General features: G+C 47.3%; 1 long non-coding RNA gene across 3 annotated transcripts in view; it reads left to right on the top strand.

The window, feature by feature from the left end:
- LOC120403731 overlaps positions 1 to 24,278 on the top strand; it is a 46,051-nt gene that overhangs the window by 10,666 nt on the left and 11,107 nt on the right. The window contains exon 3 of one of the 3 annotated variants that reach the window (XR_005597699.1): positions 4,367 to 4,516. The exons of 1 other annotated variant lie outside the window; for it this stretch is intronic. This is a non-coding gene — a long non-coding RNA (uncharacterized LOC120403731). Of the gene's footprint in view, positions 1 to 4,366; positions 4,517 to 14,290; positions 14,375 to 24,278 lie in introns of those variants that run through there. One more of the 3 variants, XR_005597700.1, reaches the window with a different exon arrangement.

Genomic DNA, 24,278 nt, shown 5'->3' with positions numbered 1-24,278 from the left:
GAGATGACTGAAAAAGAGAGTATATAAATTGCTAACAGGCCACTCATCTAGCCACTATCATTAGACACCATGATAGAGGTGGGTTTTAGGAAGAGATTTGAAGGAGGACAGGGTATTGGCTATGCAAATTGATATGAGGAGGGCAGGCAACAAGGAATCAGGTGTGAAGGCACTTGTGGGAGACGTGGATGTGTACATGATGGTGGCTGTCGGTGGTGGTGGACTGAAGAAGGTGGATCATAAAGAGGAGAGATTAGAGGCAGATAAGCAGTGGGGAGATAAGTTCTGAAGGGTCTTGACTAAAAACGTGTGTTTGATGTCGGAGAGGAAGGGGAACCAGTGGGGGGATTGCAGGAGGAGGGAATGTGACATGATCTATTCAGTAGAGGAGCAAGGATCCAGAAGTCAAGGCCAGAGTGGAGGAGGTTGCAGTAATCGCGATGCAAGATGAAGAGGGCCTGGGTGAGAGTGTTGACCATCTGAATGCAGAGAAAAGGCTAGATCATGCAGATGTTAGGAAGGAAAATATGGCATGATTTAGGTGCATGGTTAATTAATTGTAGCTTCAGCCTATATGGGTTTCCTTCTCAAAAGCCAGACTACACTGGTGATGTCCTGCCTGCCCTTTTTCTGCTGAGGACAATGAGCAGCGGACACAGGACAGCAGCAGTTTGTCCTGCTGCTTAATTATCTTCTCTGTGTGCTCTTTCTCAACTCCTGCTTGGGGGCAGCAGGGGAAGACCTGGATAACAGTTTTGATGCGCTCGTATAATCCATGGCTCCACTAGACAGATGTTTTGCTGGTAACAGTGGAAGTGTGTTGGGCATTGTACTGGCCTTTAGCGTCTCTCAGCCTTCTTGCTTTGTGCTTCCAATGCACCTAGCAACGCACATGGGGGGATATTTTCCCCCAAAAGTGACCTGTAAAACCAATAAAGCGGGTTCCATATTTATCCCCTCTCAGCCTCTGGGACAGAACTGGGTACAATATGCTCAAATTACACATCAGATAGTTTCTCCTGGTGCCAATGCTGAAAACTGTAGCTGGTACTTGAGAATCCAGCTGGGCTCTTTCTGTCTTTTATGTTAACCCAGAGAATAAGGGCTCTGTAATAGGAAGTTGGCTGCTGATTTTTTTTTTTCAGATGTGTGCAGGGCAGAATTGAATCCAGCTCCCTCAGCCGTAGCTGTTCAGAGGCAACGGGAGTAACAATATGTTGGTGTCAGTAAAGTCAGCAGATGTGAAGTGGGGAGCAGAGAAGGGACTAAGAAGGAATCTTTTAAAGTCATTATTTTTGATGCACCCATACTTTTATGCATTGCTTTTCCAGAGTGACAAGTATCATGTAACATACAGTTCCCTTGAGTAGGATATCATGTCTATGTCACCAGCAGTTCAGCACCAAAATGAGGGGAATAGAAATACCAAATGTCTGTTACCGCGTTCCTGTTTGTATAGCAAAAGGCCTCATTTAGGAGTAGCCACAATCAAAGGGTTCCAGAACCATGGGTGGAAACATCAGGGGATCATTCTGAGTACATTGCATGTAGATCCTGTTCTTACAAGACACAGGACATAAATTGAATGAAACATGCTCCGTTAGTCCAGCCTGGGGTACGTCCGGGCATGTTACTCACTTCAATGGTGCTTCCATGAGATATACTATCAGGTAGAGGTAGATCAGTGTGGTGTTCCCTACTGGAGTCAGATTCAGGAACCTCTCTCCCATCCAGGCCATTTAGAGAGTGTCAAATCCTCTGTCTCTCCACCAAGCCTTTCCCTCTAGTCACTCACTCTCCCTAGATGGTGGGGAGGGTACAAAGGTGGCCCATGGCAGTGAGAAGAAAGGAGAAGACATAGTGATTTAGGGATGGTCTGTGAGTGGAGATAGAGAGAAGCAGGGCTGGCTGTACTGTTTTCGCTGCCCCAAGCAGCGCGCCGAATTGCCGCCGCGGACGGCGGGGGCAGTCCATGTGCCGTTAGGGCGGCACGCACGTTTCCGCGGTGGCGGCAATAAGGTAGCACCTTCTGTCTTCAGCCGGAAGACAGAAGCTGCTCCGCCACGGACAGCTGAACATAGAAGCTGCCGCCACCGCGGAAACGCGTGTGCCGCCCTAATGGCACACGGACTGCCCCCGCCGTCCACGGCAGCAATTCGGCGTGCTGCTTGGGGGCAAAAACACACGGACTGCCGCCCCTTGCAAATTGCTGCCCCAAGCACATGCTTGGAATGCTGGTGCCTGGAGCCGGCCCTGGAGAGAAGGCACTGCAAAGCAGAATGCCTGTCGCTGCACCTGGACAGCTGCACACCCCACAGCCCCATGCTTAATTCAGGACTGCTGTGTAAATAACTAGAGCCCTGCAAATCTGCAGATATCTACTTTATGTCCGCAGATATCTGCATCTGTGGATGCGGATGTGGTTGCATTGTTTACCATTTTTGCAGATCACCGATCGGAGATGGATCCAATTTTTTTTTAATCTGCGCAGGGCTCTAGAGCAGTGGTTCTCAATTGGGGGTCTGTGGCATGCTGGGAGGCTGCAACTTCAGGGGATCTGCTCTAGGTGCTGAAGCCTCGAGTCCCAGTGCCCCTCGTGGGGCTGGAGCCCCCAAGCCCTGGCACCCCACCCTGTGAGGCTGAAGCCCCGAGCCTTGATACTCGCCGCAGGGCTGAAGCCTGGAGCCCTGAATCCTGATGCCTCCTGCAGGGCTGAAGCCCAGAACCCCAAGCCTCCCAGGGGGCTGGAGCCCATAGCCCAGGGCCTCCACAAGGTTGAAGTCCTGATCTCTGGCACCCCTGGCAGGGCTAAAGCCAGGGGGGTGGGCACCGCCAGGGCTTGGGGCTCCTAGCTTCCAATCTGTAGAAGGGACTGCCGGGGCTCAGGGCTTCCATCCCTAGGGCCCACAGATCCCTTGAAACTGACCTGAGGCTCCCCTGGGGGTCGTGCATGCCCAGTTGAGAACCACTGCTCTAAATGCTGTGAGTGTGGATGCAGATACGTATAAAAGGTGGATTGTGGCTCATGGGTTAGATACAATTTAATTACTGTGGATCAGATACAGATCCAAATTTTTGTATCCATGCAGGGCTGTATAAATAATCCCGACCCTCAGGACGCAAATTTCTTGGGTCCCAAGAGACATCTCTTTCCTCTCTAAAGCAGCACCTGCTGGTATTGCCCTCATTAAGGGCCTAATGGTGGTTCCCGTTTCATGGGCTTTAGAGCTAGATTGAGTCTACTTTGATCTAAAATGTTGCAAACAATAGTGTACTCAGTCCAGGTGTTACTAATTTATGCAGCAGTGGTGGCTAGCAGTAACAATTGAGCCAGTCCATATAAACTACAGGTCCCAGATTATAATGCCCTATCTTGAGCTGAGTGGCCTCACTTGAAAACAAGATGGAGCATTGCATTCTGGGACCTGCAGTCCTTACAGACTACGTCTCCATATAGTGCTACCATCTGCTCCACTTAGGGGCAGCAAATCCTCTCCATGCAAGGGTCCTGCAAAGTAGCAACAAAGAAAACCTAAAATGTTTTAAAAAATGAATCCACAATATTTAAAGGAATATTAGCACCTACATTTGCACAATGGAGAGGGGGAGAAATGTAGCTATTTCCCCACAATTGATATTAATGGGAGTTGCCCCAGCTTCCTCCCCATCTTTTTATTACAACTTCTTAAAGGCCACAGGTTTGTCTGATCGGTCCTCCTGGCCGAGGAAGACTAGAGATGCTTCAGAGGGTGTAGCCACAAAGTAATCCCAACCACATGCAGGCTAAGCCCCTGCCTCAGTGGCTCCCCTAGCTCACCGCTACCCCAGGGATAGACTCCAGTCCTGACCTCTGCTCTCTAGACTGCCACTCTGGCCTTTATATAATTTTCTTCAATGTAGGTTTTTTGGGAGTAGTACAAGTGGCTGCTCTTGTAACGAAGTAGGGCCTCCAGTGCACAGACACATAATTGCCAGGGACAATAGAACCTGGGACCTTCAAAACTCAAAGCACAAGCCCCAGCCCCTTGAGCTAAATGAGTAAGTCCCTTTGGTATCAATAAATAACTGGTTGTTATCCTTACTGGGGCTAGACAATAGCAGGAGACATGATTCCATGCACCAAGCCCAGGAGTTTCTTTTCTTGTATTCCAGTACACTCCTTGTTGGCAGTCTCATTTGAAAGGCCAAGATCTGAATAGGCCATGGAGACTGAACTCCAGGGTAGGGCTGAGGCCTGTGGGTGGCTGTGGTGTCAGAAAGCTTGCTCTGGGTGCATGTGCTATATTTGTTCTGGGGATGAACAGAATTTCAATCTGGAATCTTTCACCATCACAAAATTTGCATGAAAAGTAAAGTTTTTTTGCAGGTTCACCTCTGATTTAACTGGCACTCCTGCCTTCCCAAATGAGGCTGGACTTTTCCCTAATGCCAAGGACCAGAGGCTGGGATGGGCATGTGTGCAAAAGGCATCCTGGTGCGTCATCTGTCAGTTCCCGTATTTCCATGTTTCCCTCAGGTATGTGGCTGGGGGAGTGGTTGAGCTGAGCTGCTTGGTTTGACCTTGTTTTGTTTTTTATTCTCTTTGCACGTGCCCCTAATTGATCTTGAAAAGAAGGGACAGTTAAAGAAGATGTTAAGGTGAAATGAAGCCATAACTGCGCCTGGAGACTTTTATTAAGTGTGGCAAAGTTCCCTGGGCAGCGTTGAAATTGTTTATTGATTTTGGTATGGCTGGGTGCTCTGGAGTAATCGCCCACAGAACCGTGTGCATGAGAAAGAGAGAGAGTGCTCCTGCTTCATTTGGTCTCAGCTGTCTCCAGCACCAGGCTGCTCCCTCCTATTCTGGGGTTTTGCCTCTTTTAACCTGTAAATAAAAAGTCACAGCTGTCCCTAGTTAACTCTTGTGGTGTCCAACTCCTAACAGCATGGGGCTTGGTGCTGCTTGACTGTGCCGATCCCAGTGCCTGTGAATTGCCTTCAAAAGGGGCAAGGGGATTATTTTTGAAATTTTTAACTTGGACAGACTTTTGTTGTTGATGGTTAAATTGCCCTTCTGATTGGCTTTTACAGAGAGGAATCTTTCTATGACAGCCAGCCATGTTCTTCAGCTCTGAGCCTAGTTAACTGATGGGTGGGTCAGCTTTGTGACAGGCATATGGAAAACATGCTCTGTGTTTCATCATTAGCTTCAACAGGAATCATAGAATCATAGGACTGGAAGGGACCTCGACAGGTCATCTAGTCCAGGCCCCTGCACTCATGGCAGGACTATGTATTATCTAGACCATCCCTGACAGGTGTTTGTCTAACCTGCTCTTAAAAATCTCCAATGGTGGAGATTCCACAGCCTCCCTAGGCAATTTATTCCAAAGTAGCCACCCTGACAGGAAGTTTTTCCTAATGTCCAACCTAACCCCCCCTTGCTGCAATTTAAGCCCATTGCTTCTTGTCCTATCCTCAAAGGTTAAGAAGAAGAATTTTTCTCCCTCCTCCATGTAACAACCTTTTATGTACTTGAAAACTGTTATCATGTCCTCTCTGTCTTCTCTTTTCCAGACTAAACAAACGCAATTTTTTCAATCTTCCCTCATAGGTCATGTTTTTTAGACCTTTAATCATTTTTGTTGCTCTCCTCTGGACTCTGTCCAATTTGTCCACATCTTTCCTGAAATATGGCACCCAGAACTGGACACAATACTCCAGTTGAGGCCTAATCAACGCGGAGTAGAGCGGAAGAATTACTTCTTGTGTCTTGCTTACAATACTCCTGCTAATACATCCCAGAATGTTGATCACTTTTTTTGCAACAGTGTTACACTGTTGACTCATATTTAGCTTCTGGTCCGCTATGACTCCCAGATCCCTTTTCATAGTACTCCTTCTTAGGCAGGCATTTCCCATTTTATATGTGTGCAGCTGATTGTTCCTTCCAGCGTAGAGTACTTTGCATTTGTCCTTATTAAATTTCATCCTATTTACTTCAGACCATTACTCCATTTTTGGAATGTTCTGGGCTAGTGCCGAATTCCACTTCTTCACTGCTTCCTTCTCTTATTGGCTACCCCTCTGCATCATAGCACTATAGCTGTAGCTGGTGCTGTGGGGGGAAGGGAGGGGTTGGGCAGCTGTCCATGGTACTGAAACCAGGACACCACTCTTGTGGGTGCTCTAAGACCAGCAGACCCTCAGTCTCTCTTCTGAATTCCCTCCTCCCCCTTTGAGATGTCTTTAGTTTGGGGTTTGCTGGCTGGAATGTCAGATGCAGGATCAGGACTTTGTTGCTGGAAAGGGTCCATGCTGCGGCCAGATCTTCATCCTTGTACAAAAGAGAACGCCACATCGCAGTTACTGCATCCGGGGTAGTTCACACCACTGTCTTGGCAGACAACAGATTCCACATCATTTGGCTCACATTAAGGGTCTGGCATGCCACTGTCCTCACACTAGAGATGTGCCACACCACCTTCATTGTACAAAGGCCATTTAGCTCTTTTGTCATTGCATGAAGTACTGAGCTCAGACTAAAGGACTATTCCGTACAGGCTTTATTTCTTTACCTTTCCTCCTTCGTCTCTGATTAGCATGGGAGGAGAGAGGGCAGGGTCTTTGAGTTTAGATTATTCCCCACATTCTCTGATTTAACCAGAGAATTATGCTGCGGAGCTCTCAGTACCCCCTCTCTCTGCAGGCAGAGTCCGGTTAATACATTGAGAGGGTTGTAGGGTTTTTTCTTCCTCCCCTTCATTCAATTTTTTTATTCCTGCTTGACCTTCCTGATGACATACATTGTCTTAATCTCTTTCCCTCCTACCATGAGTTGATATCAGATTTCTTAGAATGGTGTGGACACTAAGTGAGGGACACTCAGCTATAAGTTTTTATGAGGATAGGCAAATGGAACAGATCTCAAGTCTTGACTCTTCCCTGAGCAGTTCACTTGTAGGACTTCCTAGAACCTGCAGAGCTTTGGTACTATTATCATATGACACTGGAGGTATTAGGAAAAAAGAAACAGACCGAGACACTTTCCTAGTAATCTGTACTCTAATCTGAGGAGAGGAATGGGATCTTGAAGCCAGAGGAAAGCTGAAAGCCTTGAACTTCAGGTTTTATGTGCCATAAACCAAAGATTACAGGAATAAGTGTAGACCTTGTATGGGTTGTAGGAATCTAATTTATGAACTTGATATCTTGTACATTTCTTTATTTAAAAAAACAAGGAGCTGTTTAATTAAAAATATTTAATTAAAATTGTTTGCTACAATAAGTAACATAAATGTTAGACAAAATATATACCGAGTATGTTACAACTAAAAAAAACCCTAAGCTTTAAAAAGTATGGAAATAGGATACATCAATGTAGATAATTATTTGAATATCCCTAGAGCATTCTTTGACAAAAATGACATGTGAGTATTAGCATTACAAACTCCAATAGCAATCTTAATTCTGATCCTTTTCATCTTTTTATTCCTGTGTAATACAGTTGTTCAAAAGTTTGTGTAATAAGTATGGTATAAGGACAATGAATAGTTTTAATGTTGGCACATCTGCATTTTGACTTGAGAATGTGAATATTGTAAGAGGATTTGCATCTATATATACGTTATCTTAACTTGTCATTGCCATATTTTGTAATGGTTAGGGGCTTTTAATTATAAAGCTTTTGTACTATCTTCTCTGTAGTAACCTTGTGAAATATTGTCAATGCAGTGCCAGATTTCATCACAATTCCCCAAGGTTTTTGGTGAAATTTTTTGAAAGCCACCAATTTTTCACTGGTACTTTAAAATAAGTGCAGGTATATAATACATATATAATGTTTGTAATTGGCAGTAATGAAATTGTTAAAGGGATTTAGTCACTCTTTTTATTAATCTTCTCAAGTGTATCTCATTTAGTTTTGGTTAAAGCTACAAAAAGTCCTTACAAAGTCCTGGTGAACCAACTGCCAACTTCTGCTGTTGATTTGTACCAAGACTTTATCTTTCTTCTCTTGCTGCATGTATCAGGGATTCTGTAGCCTCCACCTGGGGAAGAACAGGCTGGTTTTAAATTCCTCAGTCCAACATCTCAGTCTGAAAGAGTTATTTTTAACCTGTCCTGACCCCTGTTTGAACAAGAATAAAATAGGGATTGGGCAGAATATGACACAAATCAATAGGTTATCCCAACAGATGTGATCTTTGGTGCCAGTATGCCTTGGACACTTGCTGCAGTAACACAGATAAATGGTGATTTGTTAACACTGTGATCTGGGGACTGGGTGGCTCAGTGGATCAGGCAGTGACCTTTAATCACTGGGTCTCTGAGCTCTGAACATTGAGATGAAATCGCAGCCTGATATTGGGAAGAGAAAAAAGTTCCAGAGGGTTGTGTGGTTTTGATTCAGTGCTAATCACACTGCTTGGCGCAAAACAAACTACAGTAAAACCTCAGAGTTACAAACACCTCAGGAATGGAGGTTGTTCATAACTCTGAAAAAGCAGATTGTGTTGTTCTTTCAGAAGTTTACAACTGAACATTGACTTAATACAGCTTTGAAATTTTACTATGCAGAAGAAAAATGCTGCTTTCCCTTTTTTTTAGTAATTTATGTTTAACACAGTTCTGTACTGTATTTGTCTGTCTGTCTGTCTTTGTCACCTGATTGCATATTTCTGGTTCCAAATGAGGTGTGTAGTTGACTGGTCAGTTTGTAACTCTGGTGTTTATAACTCTGAGGTTCTACTGTACTACAGTCATTCAAAATAGAAAAGTCTCTCTGATACTAGCCTTTTCCAACAGGAATTGAATGCAGCATTCCCATACTATTGTATCCCATCCCAACCTCTCCCAGGAGCAAGGGACTATAGGAAACCAGATGGGAACTGTAGCTGTAGGGAGCTCCCAGCTGCTTCAATCCCAGTCTCCCAGTTGCTTTAGGGAATAGCCCTGGTGGTGCTTTCCTAGCCTGTCTTTCCAAGTAGGAGGCACACTTGGAAGAATTTGCAGTAGCTCTCAAGGTAGGGGAACTTAGACTGTTGCTTTGTCAGATGTTTTGAAAGGAGCTTCCCTTCTGTTTTCTGGGAAGGGTGAAACTTCTTGGTTTCTGTAGCTTTCTTGAGCCTTGATCAGTTTTGGAAGGAAAGATGGAAGAGTTATTCAGAGGAGCAGAGCTATAGGGAACAGCAGGAATACTGGCTCCTTGCTGTCCCAGATAATGTCCCCAGATCTCTACTCACTCCTATTGTGCCCCTGACAGCCTCACCAGGTAGCCAGCTTTGATTTAGTCATTGAAGATGGACAGTCAGCCACCTTGACAGTGCATGCCCCCGGAAGCATATTACACATGGTGTGCTCTTCTCCACATGCTGCTCAGAGTGTGGGGGAATGAGGCTTTCTTGAGCATTTTCAAGGTAAAGGATGAAGAGCTCCCACATTTGTCCGTTTTCTTATTCCTCTTCCTATTAAACTAAAGAAAAGCTGTGGGGTAGTCTCCCAGTTCCAGGCAGTGACATACACCAACATCCTTGTACTGGGCCAACGACTTTAAGGAACAGGGTAACGATACTGAGCACTTCTATAGCATGATACGTGTTCGAAACCCTCTTCATCACTATTGGGCCTGCCCCGTGGCACATGGGGGCCATAGCACTCACACTTGCAGGGCCCCCTTCATGGTTCCCTGCAGCCCATGCACCAAGCATGGACTGAGCAGGGTTTTACCTTCAATTACTGATCCTGGACCCTGGGGGTTGCTGTGGAGCAGGATATGAAGGCAGCCAGGCGGCCTCTCTGCCTGCTTCCTTTCAGCTGCTCTCTATTCCCCCTGCTGGCTTGCAGGTGGCAGTAGGGTTAGCACCTGTCCAGGATGGCCTCTTGTTTGAGCTGCCTGTCCAAGTGCCCAATACACTGCCAGCTGTCCTGTTTTATGGGCTCAGGATCATCCTGCATGTCCCTGTTTTTGTACTTCCGAGATGGAGAGGGAAAGAGGCTCCCTCAGTCTGTGCCCTGCTAGCCGGGTAGGTGAGAGGCCAGTGAGGGGCCAGGCTAGGTCAGGGACTGGACTGGCGTGTGGGATAGCAGGCTGGAGGGCACAGACACAGAACATGGGTGTCTGAACGGTGGGTGGGTGGGGGTGCCAATGGGGAACAGGGGCAGAATGAGGGGAGGGATGGCACATGGATTCCAGTCTGGGGGGGAGCAACTTTGGGGTGTAGGACTGTCCACCTTCAAGCATCACAGACAGATAGGACTTGGGAACAATGCCTGGGGAGAGCAGAGGGTGAACCTCTAATGCGCACTACCAGGGACTACCCTGGGATGGGCAAACCTTTTGGCCTGAGGGCCACATCTGGGTATAAAAATTGTATGGCGGACCATGAATCCTCACGAAATTGGGGGTTGGGTGCGGGATGGGGTGAGGGCTCCGGCTGGGCGTGTAGGCGCTGGGGTGGGGCCAGAAATAAGAAGTTTAGGGTGTGGGAGGGGGCTCCAGGATGGGGTGCGGATGTGTGTGTGTGAGTGCTCCATCCGGGGGTGTGGGCTCTCGGGTGGGGCTGGGGATGAGCAGTTTGGTGTGCAGGAGGGTGCTCCAGGCTGGAACCGAGGGGTTCGGAGGGTGGGAGGGGGCTCTGAGCTGAGGCAGGGAGTTGGGGCATGGGGGGAACTCAGGGGTGCAGGCTACAGGCGGCGCTTACCTCAAGCAGCTCCCGGAAGCAGCTGCATGTCCCTCCTCTGGCTCCTATGCAGTGGAGCGGCCAGGTGGCTCTGTGGGCTGCCCCGTCTTCAGGCGCTGCTCCCACAGCTTCCGGAAGCAGTGCCATGCTCCCCTATGGCTCCTATGTGGAGGTGCGGCACCAGCCATGCAGCTCTGCACGCTGCCCCATCCGTAGGCACCGCCCCTGCAGCTCCTATTGGCCGTGGGTCCTGGCCAATTGGAGCTGTGGGGGATGGCGCTTGGGGTGGGGGCAGTGTGCAGAGACCCCCCCTAGCTGCCCCTACCCGTAGGAGCTGGAAGGGAGACATGCCGCTGCTTTCAGGAGCTGTGCAGCAAGCCCCCAACCCTGCTCCCTGGCTGGTGCACCGGAGCGGGGCAAGGACTGATGGGCCGAATGTGGCCCACGGGCCATAGTTTGCCCACCCGTGGACTACACAGACCAATTAATTCACAACACATTAGTGTGCTTGAGAAATCGAACCCCTGTAATGCACATTAGTGTTCTGTTTAGACAAGGCCTTAGATACAAGTAACCCTTTCAGGTGTTCTCCAGTGTTTATTGGATAAATGCCGATTTTCATTTTTTTGTATGGTGGTATTATATTTGTTTGTTGGTTAAAACTGAAACTCAGAAGCCCTAACTATGATTCATCCTTCAGTCATAGGTGTGTGGACGTTGAGACACAAGGCTTGCCACTTGTTCCCCAGTTACTGAAATACTCAGTTTGCAGCAGAGGGGGTTAGTTAAATAGAAACACAGCTCTTTAATGAGGGCAGGTTTGACATTCAATTTAGCTTGTTTGAATCCCCCTGCCCTTTATGTCCAGCTCTGTGTTGTGTATTTCTGGTTGCCCATTACTTAGAGATCTGCATTTACACTTGGGCATCTGTCCTATCTGTCTGTCTCCTATCTCTTTTCTTCCTTAAGAAGGAAGCAAAACTTTATTCCAATCCAGAATATTTCATGACTGTCAAATGGATGCATTCATCCTGTGCTCTGTCTTGAGATAAACTCAGACCAAGACAAATAGGTCTCTTTTTTGCAAGTCTCTGAGTGAGTCTTTGGCCAGAGAGTCCTGGAGTATCTGTCTCATTCTTCTCAAGTTATATCTGTCGGCGTTGTGATTATTGACTGACAGTGTGCTTAAACGGAGCAATTGTAACCAAAGCTGCAAAGTTCCTTTGGATGTTGAGAGCTCTCTGCAGCTGCTTCCTTCTTGCAAGAAATTTGGGAAGATAATTCCATCCTCGGTACAGGGATTGGGGAGATAAGGGTGAGAGGAAAAGAGGTGGCTGTCCTGTGGGCAAGAGGGCAGGTTTCAGCTGAGTGTCGGATGTTGCTTTGTTTTGTCAGTTAGCCTGTCAGTGCAGGAGCCTCATGTGAGCCCTGCAGCCCTGCCTGAAAGTAGCATTCCTCCTCTCTGATTTCTCACAAGACCAGGAGTGATTTTGTACTGCATGCCCTCTCTAACCCATACTTTGGAATGAAGGTGCTTTTCAGCAGGGTTATTCTTGGGCAGAGTAAATCCAATCACCCTACTCCACAGGCATGCCTGCCCTCCGGCTGTCAGGCCACGCAAGTATTTTCAACCTCAGTTGTCTTCAAATATTTGTAAGTAGAAGAGCTCAGCTCCTCAAACTCTACCTTTCTGTCCCCAATTCCATTCTTTGCAGTAGGAGACACTCCCTCCTCCAAGGGGTCTGTGACAAAAGGCAATGTTTTTTCCTCTCCCAAGTTGGAGGTGTTTGGTAGGGATGTCTAGATTAGGGGTTTGGGTTCATGAAGTGGAGGTATAGCATAGGAAACTGAGATGGAAAAGAGTGATTAGGAAATATGGAGGAGGGAGTGTGGCATTTACAAGGTTATAGAGGGTAATGGCATCATAAGAAATAAACACTAGATGTCTGTAAAGAACAAGCCAAGCCAGGCCAGCATGATCACTTTTTGTTGCTGGTGACTACGGTTGAAAGGAGCCATGGGTTGATGCTGGGTATGCATCTGAATTTTAGTGAAACATTTGTTCTTGTTTCATGAAATCCTGTTCTCATTCATTCGGATGAGATTGGATCGGCGCATGGGGACTGAGAAGTGGCCAAAGGTAATGGTGATCCTAGAAGAATCACAATAATTAGAGATGAAAAGACCTGGTCATCTAGCCCATCTCTACTGTTGAGACTGTGATGGTAACATATTGAGTGGCAGGGAGGTGGCCAGTGAGGTGGGGCAGGGATTAGCGTTAGCCCTGGTGTGATTAATCCTCTTCATTAGTGATCTGGAAGAGGAGGTAAACGGTCCATTAATTAAGTCTGCAGATGATACTAAATAGGGAGTGTTCCAAACAGGAGAGAGCAATAATGCAAAGGGATTTAGAGATTAGAAACATGGGCAGGAAATAAAACTATGTTCAACCTGGACAAATATAAGCTGGAGAAAAACTAACCTGAAACTGATGATATAATGAGGAGAGAAGCCTGAAGAGTAATAGTGGCAAAAAGAGACCCAGAGACAATAGTGAACAGCAAATGAGTTAAGAGTCTGCGGTGTGACAAGGCTGGGAAATCTGGCATTTTGCTCAATGGACACAATGAGCCTAATACAGTGGAAAGACTCCCATTGGCTCCAGTGACTGTTGGATTGGGCCAGTAGTGTCTAAAAGGTGATCTGAGTGAAGGGAATGGTGTTGGGAAAAGGAAGAAAGTTCCATCATTTAATGTGGTAACCCAAACCCTGGGAGAAACAAACTATAAAGGGGGAAACAGCTGATGAAAGCAGAATGGAATCAGCAGTAGGATTGTTCCTCATGGCACGTAATTAATAACTATGCTGTGTGCCCTTCACCACCACCTTCCATCTCAGGAACTCAGAAGAGCTGCTGCACCAATGTGGGTGGAGTGAGCCTCATAACCCCCTTGGGAGAAAAGTTTGTATGAGCCTGTTTTGTGATGGGAGAAACTGAGGCACAGAGAAGTGACTTAGCTAGTGCCACTGATCTATTACGTTACTGAGCTAGGATTGGGATCCTGATTCCTAGTCCCCTACTCTACCCATTAGAGACATTGCCTCCCACATTCACTAGTATTTTACCCAGTTTAGTGTTAGATATCCTGAGCTGAGTGACAGGGCTCCTTGCCCTTCCACTAGGCGATGATTCCACCACCTGAACCATCTTGCTGTCAGGGAGTTTATCCTCAGTTCTTCCTTTTTTTCATTTCATCCCATTACTGTAAGCTACACCCTTTCATACCACCCTACATCCCTGGACTTTTCCTCCTTCAGCATCTGGGGTGCATGGAAATTTCACCTTTTGGTGCCAGTGGTTCATGGTAACCGGCCAATCTGAGTGGGGTCCCTGGGCATTTTTTAAATCAATTCCTCAGTTATAGGTCTTCCTCTGCTGCCCACCCAAGATTAGCAGGTGGTTCAGCGATGCAGTGCTGCACTGCTCTGCATTGAGGCTTTGCAGGGAGTGGGTCAGCAATGCCAGAAGGTTGTCACACAGTCTTCAGTGAACACAGTTGTGGGTTTACTGATGAAAAGGGTAGAAATATGGCCTCCCTCTGAGCACACTTGTACCGTGCATTTTGCAGGGTTTGGGTGTCTTGATATAGTCTGCTGTCACTGTCCCCCTTCCAAGTGAAGTAGAGCAGATGCAAAGAAAGACCTAAAGGTAAGACCCATGCAAGCTGTGTCACGTAGTTAATATTAACCCTGGGAAGTGCTGGCCTAAAACTGCTTTAAAAATGAGCTCTGTGTTATATCCTAATGATAAATACTGTACAGTATACAGGAAGTCCAGCCACCAAAGTGTGGAGTAGTCTAGTGCTGGAATGTTTGAGGGGGACTATGACACTGAGTTTGGGGAACCCTTGGAGTACAGTAGTGGGGTTTCCGAAGGGTGGTGTGGGGGCACTCATCCCTAGAGGTCAGGGGAGGGTAATGAGGAAAGGAATTTTATCATTTTTCCTTGATGGCTTTTTGTGCCCTGCAGTGCTTTCCTGCCTGACCTCTGCAAGCTGAGTTCACATGGCCAGCTCTCTGCTGCTGCCTCTGAATAACAAGGCAGGCTTATCTCGCTGTGCTCGGCCACTGCATCTGGAGTCCACACCTATCTCCTCATCCACAGAGGCAGAGGGAGGGAGGTTAAAGACAATCAGAGGACAGAAGTGGTATAGTCAAAGGGCAACCCTGCATTTCATCTCCCCCCAACCAAAAGATCTAAAATAAATTTAGGAACATAGGAAGGATCAGACCAGTTCACACCAGTAATCTATCTACTCCAGTATCCTGTCTCCAATGGTAACCTGTATCAGATGCTTCCGAATGGTCATTTATGGAATAATCAGTCCAAAAGGGGAGTTTCTTCTGTCCATGCCAATTTAGTGATTGGCTTGTGGGCCCTGAAGCATTTCTGTTTTGATCCTATCTGATGTAGTTGTAGCTATTCTCATTCTCATACAAGAATAACCAGGATTATAATAGCTAATGTTGAAAACAAACATTTTGGGTGGGATGCAAAACCTCATACTTCAGGGTTTAAAAGAATCTCCAGCTATTAGGGGTAGTATGAGACTTTCGGCAGGGAGGGGCACATCTGCCTGCTGTGGGGGTTTTTTTTGTACCTTCCTCTGCTGCATTGGGTTCTGGCTACTGTCAGAGACAGGATACCGGACTGGATGTCACACTCTTCTAATTCAGTATGACAATTCCTATGTTCTGTTATCCATATGACTGACCCTTATTTTTTAATCCTGCTAACTGTGTGGCCTCAGTGTTATCTTCTGGCAGTGAGTTCTGCAGGTCAATTAGGCATTGTGTAAAATTGCTTTTTCCACTTCCTATTTTTAATTTGTTGCCTTTCAGAGTCATTGAATGCCTCCTTGTTCTTGTATTATGAGAGAGGGCAAAAGGTAATCTCTGCAGGCCTCCAATCATTTTCACTGCCCATTTTAGGATTCCTGTTTCTACTATAACTTCTTTCAAATAAGGTAACCAGAACTGAACAGGCTGGAGCTGATTCTCCCCTGAGCTGTGGTCCCTTTATACATTTCTGGTGGCAATGGAGGAAGGGGGCAGACACTGCCCCTGGGGAATACCCCCTACGTTTTTATCGCTGCTACACATTGAGAAATTCTATTGAACTGTCCGCTATGGTGCCCAAGTCTGTTTTTTTACGGTCTGTAGTTAATTTGCCCAGTAATATGTCTGAGTGGTTAAAATGATTCCTTCCAAACTGCATTACTTTGCTTTTGCCAACATTCAATCCCATCTGCCATCATGCTGCCCATTCACTAGCTTTAAGTCCCTTTACAGTCCTCTCTAATCTTGACTAACCTAAATAATTTTGTCAGATGCTAATTTTGCTACCTCACTGTTCACCTCCTTTTCCAGATCATTGATAAATATATGGGTGCTAGTACAGCACCTTGTGGCATTCCTCTGTTAACTTTTTGCCATGCTGAAGTTCAACCATTTACTCCTATTCTTTGTATTCAATCTTGTCCGGTTTCTAATCCGTGACGGAACATTCTCTCACCCCAGGGCTGCTGAGTTTCCTTAGAAGTGTCTCTGAGGGACTTGTCAAAAGCCTTTAGAAAGTACAAATAAATTATGTCAACAAGTTTCTCCTTTATCCCTGAGGCTGGAGATATGCTCACACAATTCCATTGACTCTAAGCTAAGTACTGACTCTGCTTCTAGAGTGACATTCTCCTCTTCACTCTAGACACTGAGTTCACGGAGATATAGACATACATGGGGTATGGGGACAAGGGCACTGCACAATCTCTTTCACAACAAAGGGAGGGGTGTGGACTAGAGGGGTTCACTTTAGTTTTGCCTGTATCTCACTTGGCTTCTGTTTGGTGATGATTTCTCTGACATCGCTGTCATAGGGAAGCACAGTCCTCTTCCAAGGAGGACTCTTCCAAGAGCTCATCTGCAGCTTTAGCACTCTACTGAAGGGGGAGGTATAGACCTCCCTCCCTGCCTCAGAAAACAAGCTATGTTTTCATGCCCTGACCCTCACTAGGCTCTCAAAGCCCATCACAGGCACCACACATGAGAGCTGGAACCGCTGTACACTGCCTGTCTGAGGTTGGAAAGTTATCAAACGTAACTGCTAGAGTACTCTTCAGTCCTGAGGGGTTTTCCTCCAGCCAGTTTCTCAGAGAGTTGGGGGAGTTTAGCACAGGGGCTGGTTTTATAGGGCCTGAGTGGTCTCTGTGGGGCCTGTTTCTCTGGGAGTTGAGAATTGATGCACTTTCATGTTGCCCATCATCTGACTTTAGTCTTTTCCCCTCATTCTTGTGTTTCTGGTTCCCCTGCAGCACCCAGCCTTACAATGCTGCTGCTATTCTCTTCTGTCTGGCACGTGCTTTCCAGGTGCTTATATCATCTGAGTCCTGCCTCTGAGGCCAGCCCCTTGATGACAGCTGCCTGGCTGCCCGTCAAAGGCGCCATTTAGAGCTGGCCACAGAGCAGACAGAAGGCTGCAGTGTTAGACCCCGAAATCTGACACAGTGTGGCCCAGACAGTTTTCAGTGTTCCTTGACAGCCCTTCAGCTCATGTCTGTCAGCCCCCCTGCCAGGCACACAAGTTCACTTCCATCTTGGGAGAAGGGGAGAGAGAAAAGACATTTCACCGAGTGGTGGGCATGCAGGGGGATGTAGTGAGATAAGGAAGGAGCACAAAGGCAGCTGAAATCCCCCAGCGGATATTGCATTGCTGGCTGGATTGACAGGTTAAAAGTACAGCTGGGACAAGTTTCCTCCTCCCTCCCAGAGAGGTGCTTAGTGAAAACAGAGATGCATCCAACTGGATCTTGGCCTAAATAACAGTGTCCAGTCCAGCTAAGCCACAGCCTGATGTGGGAACAGCTCAGAACAGTTTGTTTCTGGCTCTCTCTTGGGATCTATCAGATAAATGTTAAAAAAAAATAATCGTGGCAAACAATGAATGCTGATGAATCATTTGAAACCATGATGAGTCCAGGGGTGAAATATTAGCATTTTTCAAATCCGTTGTAGTGAAGAAAGCCCCTGGCACCAGTTCAGATCCTTGTGTAGGAAGCTGTTTGCAAAGCACAAAGTTCACTCACAGCCAAAACCTGTCAGTTGGCTCCCAGAGCTCAGGACGGCAAAACTCTTAAGTGACTAGCCCTCAAATAGCCTAAAATGATGATGTCCTGCATTTCCAGTCCATCTTTCAACCCAAAGCTCTTTAGAAACTTAACTTAATGTGCAAGCTGTAGGGATCACTTCAGCGACCACTGAAATGCTGCCACCTCTGGATTGAAAAGGGGCAGCTGTTTAGCAGCCATACAGAAACTCTAGTCTAGACAACAGTAAACGAGCATCAACACCCTGTTTTTTATGAAGAGTGCCACAGGATCTTTAATGACCATGAGCAATTGGAAGCTGTGTTACATCTCATCTAAAAGACTGTCTCTAGCATGGCACCACTAACATCAGATAACTCAGTACTGATTCAAAAACACTTGAATGTTTACATTCTATGTCTACATGATGAGTGAGGGGTGTGATTCCCCTGCTTAGCTGTGCTGTGTACAAACGTGGGTACATACTCATCATGGCTAAGCCATGCCTCCACTGCTGCTACCTGTGCTACTGCGGCAACACTGATATTTATACTCGCGCTAGCTCGATGAGAGCTAGTGTGAGTATGTGTACCCACGATCAGGGAAATCATACCCTTGACTCAAAGTTTAGATGTAGCCTGTGTTTTGCTTGCAAGTTTCTCATCCTGAAGCTGATCCAGTCTAGCTCTGTTCATGCTCTCTTAGGAGATTATAATAATAAATAATAATAATAATAATTACAACGCAGGGTGGCTTGGCTGGAAGTTCATTGTCTAGTGCACATTTTTCACTCTAAGGGCAGGTCTACACTATAGGGTTAAGTCGACCTAAGATACCTAACTCCAGCTATGTGAATAACGTAGCTGGAATTGATGTAGCTTAGGTCGACTTATTGCAGTGTCTACACCGCGCTGAGTCAATGGGAGAAACTCTCCCGTCAACTTACCTTATGCTTCTCATTCTGGTGGAGTACTGGAGTCGACGGCAGAGCAATCTGCGGTTGATTTAGTGGGTCTTCACTAGACCCACTAAATCAACCCCCGGTATATCGATTGCTGCAGTGTCAATCCATGGTAAGTGTAGACATGCACTGAGAAAGCTACATTATTATTCATGATTTATTTCTTTGGGGAAGGATGAACAGCATAGGCATCCTTCTCTTCTAGGTCATGGGTTCAAATCTGGCCTAGCCCAGAAGTGACAGAAAGCTGTGTAGTTGGCTGTTGTGACATGAATTGGTGGCCTCAGTCCTTTTTCTAGTAGAGAGGGGTATGATTGTGGGCAGTGAGGAGATGTGTTTATTGGGGAAAGAGGTGCCAAACTCTCAGGACTTCAGAGTTGCTGCAAATGGAGCTTTGCTAAGAATCTCTTCCTGTTCCCCAGCAGCTCATCTCTGCGAGGGCAAACACAGATGATTTACTGGGTGAGTGGCTAAAGCTGTTGATGAAAGGGCCACATTCCAGTGTACTCTCTCCCCACCTAAGAAGGGCTGGAAGAAAAGGCAGCTCGGGTACAAGCAGACCTGAGGAATTTGGAAGGGAGGAGGGAAGGTTGGGGGAGGGAGAGGAGCTTTTTAACTGTTCCTAACAAGTAAATAATAAGTACAATGAACAGAATGCCCAGTGAGGTGAGGGGGGACTCACCCTTACCCACGCTCGGTACAGGGCACCTAGGGATGGCATGATCTAGTCCCATAGGCAAATCATCCCTGTGTTTCTCTCTCCCTGTGTATGTCCTATATGTCCTTCCACCTCTCCCAGCCTGCTACCACTTCTCCCCATTTCTCTGCCCCACTCTCTAATCCATGGCACGTGGTAACATTGCTTCTTGTACTGGCTTTGAGGCTGCATAACACTCCTTATCCCAGGCATCCCTGGGGGAGAAGGACCTGCATGTGAGTAACAGTCGAACTGTTCAGCCCAAACACCTGAGATTGTTCTTGAACTCTTCCTTCTCCCTCCTCCCCACCCACTATCCTGCTGTGCAGTGGCTCATTATTCTGTTCTGCATGTAGCAGTACCTGTTTCATTCCCTACAGGGAGGTTAATAAAGACCTACAGCCTTGGTTACCTTTTGGCTTTTATAAAATACAAAATACAAATAGCACATAAGGAGCATTCATTACTGAGCCCTGGGCCTTTGGCTGCTCCTTGGATACACATCCCCCTCCCCCAGCATCTCTCTCCCTCTCTTTTTTAATATGTTTTTTTTTAATTTGTTTTGATGAATGAGTGACAGCCCTGACACCCGATTCGCTGAGATTAATAGAAACGACACAATATTTACGTCGCGCCGACGAGCAATTATCCTGCCATCTATCTTTGAGATTATCTTTCTGATTGAAAACTACTCATCCGTGTAATCGGAATTATTTGGAATTAGAAGGAAATTTATGGCCCCTTTCTCTCCCTCCTGTATGCCTCTATCTCCATCTTTCTCTCTTCCCCCTCCTCTAAATGTGTTTCTTTCCTCCTTCCATCGTTCCCTTGGCCTCTTCTCCAGTCATTGTGGTTGGAGCATCATGTGGCTCCTGGGCTAAAGGCTTCCCTTCAAAAGGATGTTTTTGAGCATTGTGATGCAATGCAGATGCTGCTTGGGGCAGAGAGAGAAGGCAGCCAGGGAAGCGCTGGAGTGAGAGGAGGAAGACAGTGAGGGTGGTGCAGGGGTGGGGGCTCAGCGGGCAGAAATTGCAATGCCAGAGAGGGAAGATGAGTCAGGTGGCACGTGGGTGTTGAGGAGGCCAGACTACGTGAGCCGTACTCAGGCTCGAGTTAGGGTAGTTGCACAAGCAGTACCAGGATGGTGGAAATTAGTGTTTTCTCCCCTCCCCTGCCCTATGTTGCTATTGCTGTCTTTTCTCTCTGTTTCTGTGGTGCCTCACACCTTGGTGTCTATCGCTCACTAAGCTGAGCCAATCCCCCAATTTCTGATCTGAGTGTCTGGAATGAACCTGTGTGCTGGGGCCATTGTGCAGTCTGCTGAGATCCCATTGGTTCCTGGAGAGGACCAATGTGATCTGGTGGCCTTTAGTGTATGTGCTGAGCCCTGGCAGCCTCTGGTCTGTTCTGGTGGCCTCTGGTATGATTCCATGTGTTGGTTAGAAGTGACTTTTAGAAATTATTATGCCTGTTTTCTGTTGCTCCATCAAATCCTTTCCATGTGAGTAAGACTAATGGGAACCCCCCAGTGAATGACTGGATCTAACTTCCACAGCCGGTGTTTCTCTCACCTTTGATTTGTTTACTTTTGTTTTCTTTTTTGCACTGAGATGTAAAGGAGGTAATTGGCCTATACTATTTGTCTATGGCCATCACCAGATTGGGAGACAAGACTGTTCTTGTTCTGTGTGAATCCAGGATGGGATGTCTTAATTTTTCATATGGTCCCTCTCTTCCTCTTCAATCTCATCATTCCGTGTAACCTTCAGAAAAGCTCTTCCTACCTCTTCCTGTGGAAACTGGGAGTGATCACTCCTATTAAATGATGGTATAACCTGTAGTGGTATATACTATAGTGCAGTCTGCTTGGAGAACAGCACCTTGTTTCCCTCTAATCTCTGTGCACAGCCCAGCACAGCAGCTTATCTTTAAGGTAGGAAGGAGAAGCCTAGAGTAGTGGGCAGAGAAGCCTAGAATACCTATGAAATTTGCCAATGCTATGGTCAGTAGCAAGTTTTCCCTGATGTGTTTGAAATAATGGCCAATCAATCTGCAGTCTGGGATGGATAAATTCATTCTCAGACATCCCTTCATGAAGTTATTTCACAGCAGTGATGCTCATCATCTCATGGGGCATTGTGCCTCCTCACTCAGCCTTCTGCAAATCTTCTGAGCTTCTTATGAGGAATTAGGTGTAAGGAAGGAATTTGTTCTTTTGGGTTGGACACATACGAGCAGCGTCTCTGTGACTGATGGGTGATGGTGGTGTTGGAAACCAGTCTCCTGGATCTAGTGTGCAGTGGCACTGTCTTTACATAGCTGGCATGATATGAGAGCTCTGGATACATGATGCAAAGCCCTCAGGTGCTGTGATTAGTTTTGGTAGGTAGCTTCTGCTGGGGACATGCGTGGCTGTGCTTTTGGGGTGATCATGGAAGCTACAGTTATTGAAGTCTCTGCACAGATCTTTTCCCCTGGCCATAGGTGAGAGTCTAACTTTAGGAAGTCCTGTTTTTTGCTGAGTGCACCCAACCCCCAAGTTTTTCATTATTTTTGGTGAGCTCTATCCTGTGAAACTTGTTGCTTTGGTTTTGCCTGAATTCCAGTGTCTTGAAAGGGAGAAAGGACTCCCAGCTTCTAAATTTTTATGTAGCCTCCTTTTCAGCTGCTCTGTCCTTGCATATTCCAGCCTCGTGCATCCTGCTCCCCACTTCTCTTGGCCTCAGTCCCTGTGATAGGATATACCTGCCCTGCACTAGGGCAGGAACAGGTTAACCCCATACTGTGGGTTGAGAAGCCACTCCCCCTCACCCCTGCTGAGCATGCTCCAACTGGAACCATGAGAGCAGCTCAGCTCAGTCTGCCCTGACCAGGGAGGAGAGAGGATGTGCATCGCAAGCTCCCACCTGTGAGCTATCGGAGCCCCAGGCCTCAGAGGCCAGACCCGCCAAGTCCCAGCTGTCTGCAGATGCCCACGAGGGGGAGGAGTTGTTGGGAACTTCACCTGCCGACTACCCCAGATGAACTGTGGACTATGGAGCAGGAAGACAGAGTAGGAAGCAGCCCAGGGGAACCAGACATTGAGCTGGTTGTGGAACCGGGAACAGAGTCACCATGTTTCGGAGGGATTCCTGCTGACTCAGTGGCAGATATTCTCGCTGCTGTTAGGACCCAGTGAAGTAGGGAGGGCCCTGGCACCCCTACTCCAGCTGCCAGTCCACCCTTGGGTGGCAACCCACCCCCTGCCTGGCCGCTAGACCATACTGCCCCATTTGGAAGGGTAGTCCTGTTGACTTCAGCCCCTAGGTCACACCACCCTGCCCCGACGGGCAGTCCGACTGACCCTGGCCGCTAGGCCACACTCCTCTACATAGAAGGGCAGCCCCATTGATTCTGGCTGCTAGGCCCCATTGCCCTGCAGAGAGGAGGGTAGTCCCATTGACTCCAGCTGCTAGGCCAGACTGTCCTGAACCTAAAGATAGCCCCCCCCCCGACCCTAACCATTAGGCTATACTGCCCCGGGAGGAGTACTCCATTGAACTTGGCTGCAGGCCCATAATGCCCCCCTCTGGGGGTGACAGGTATACCTGGCCCGCAAGAGGGGCCCTCATAGGGAAAGGGATCAGGAAGGGCCAAATTAATTCAACATGTAACTTCACTGACTTCAGAGAGTGATGATTCTGCTCACCATCCCTACAAGAGCTGGAGTTGTTTACCCTTCACCCACACTTCCTGCTAATAATTGTTAGCATTTCTGTTGTGCTTTCAATCTAGCTCTGAAAGTGCTTTTACAGTGATAGGTCAAAATCCTTACTGCCCAGTTTACAGTCAGGGACACTGAGGCATAGAACAGCGACAGGATTTGCTCAGGGTGGCACAGTGAGTCGGTGGCAAACCAAGTCTAGAACTTGTATCATGTGACTGCCACTCCTGGGCTTCAGCCACTAAACTACTCTGCTTCCTATCTGGCACCTAACCTGTATTGGTCAGCCAGAGCCTAGACTCTGGTTCTCTGGGGCCCAACTGGAGCCTGGACCTGAGCTCTCCTCAGCACAAAAGAAAAGCTTGTTTCCACTCTTGAGATTTAGAGATGACAAACGCCACTGAAGGGTTTTTTTAAAAAAGATTTTACTATAATTTCCAGTCGCCCTCCGCTCCCACCTTTTAGTTCAGGATAAATAGAAACCTCACTGAGGTGAATGAAGAGGGTTTCTTAGCTTGCCTCTGAATCAGTGGATGAGGTGATGGTTTCAACAGTGGGCATCAAGCTTTACCAAGCCAAAGGCTGCATCTGTAATTTACTAGAGCCCAAAGGCCACACCGTGGCCCTGATGTAATCAGATCTGCTAACACAAACATATATTGTTTGCTTGTGCCCAGTTTACCAAGTGATCCAAATTGCTCTGACCTGTCCTCTGACTTGTCCCCTTACCACTCCCCCAATTTTTGTGTCATCTGCAAACTTTGTCAGTGATGATTTCATGTTTTCTTCCAGATCATTGATAGAAATGTTAAATAGTGTAGGCAGTGATGAGCTGCCAAAATCTTAACAACCGGTTCCCTATAAAAAGTTCTGATTTAAGGGGGGGAGCGGGGGAGGGGCCAGGGAGAGATCCTTGTGGGGCTGGGGGCCCCTGCAGGGCCTGGGCCAATTGCCCCACTTGCCCCCCACCTCCCTCAGGCCAGCCCTGGAGCTTGCAGCAGCCCCCACCCCACACACCTTGCTGGGCCATTCAAAAAGCGGCAGCAGGATGACTCCAGAGCTCAGTTGAGCTGCCCAGCTGGTGCTGGCGGCTGGCCACGCTGCAGCTGGGGGGAAG

Source organism: Mauremys reevesii, linkage group 4 (assembly GCF_016161935.1).
Source record: "Mauremys reevesii isolate NIE-2019 linkage group 4, ASM1616193v1, whole genome shotgun sequence".
Taxonomy (NCBI): domain Eukaryota; kingdom Metazoa; phylum Chordata; order Testudines; family Geoemydidae; genus Mauremys; species Mauremys reevesii.
Note: the sequence above shows the minus strand (reverse complement) of the source record. Positions and strands in the feature narration are given on the sequence as shown.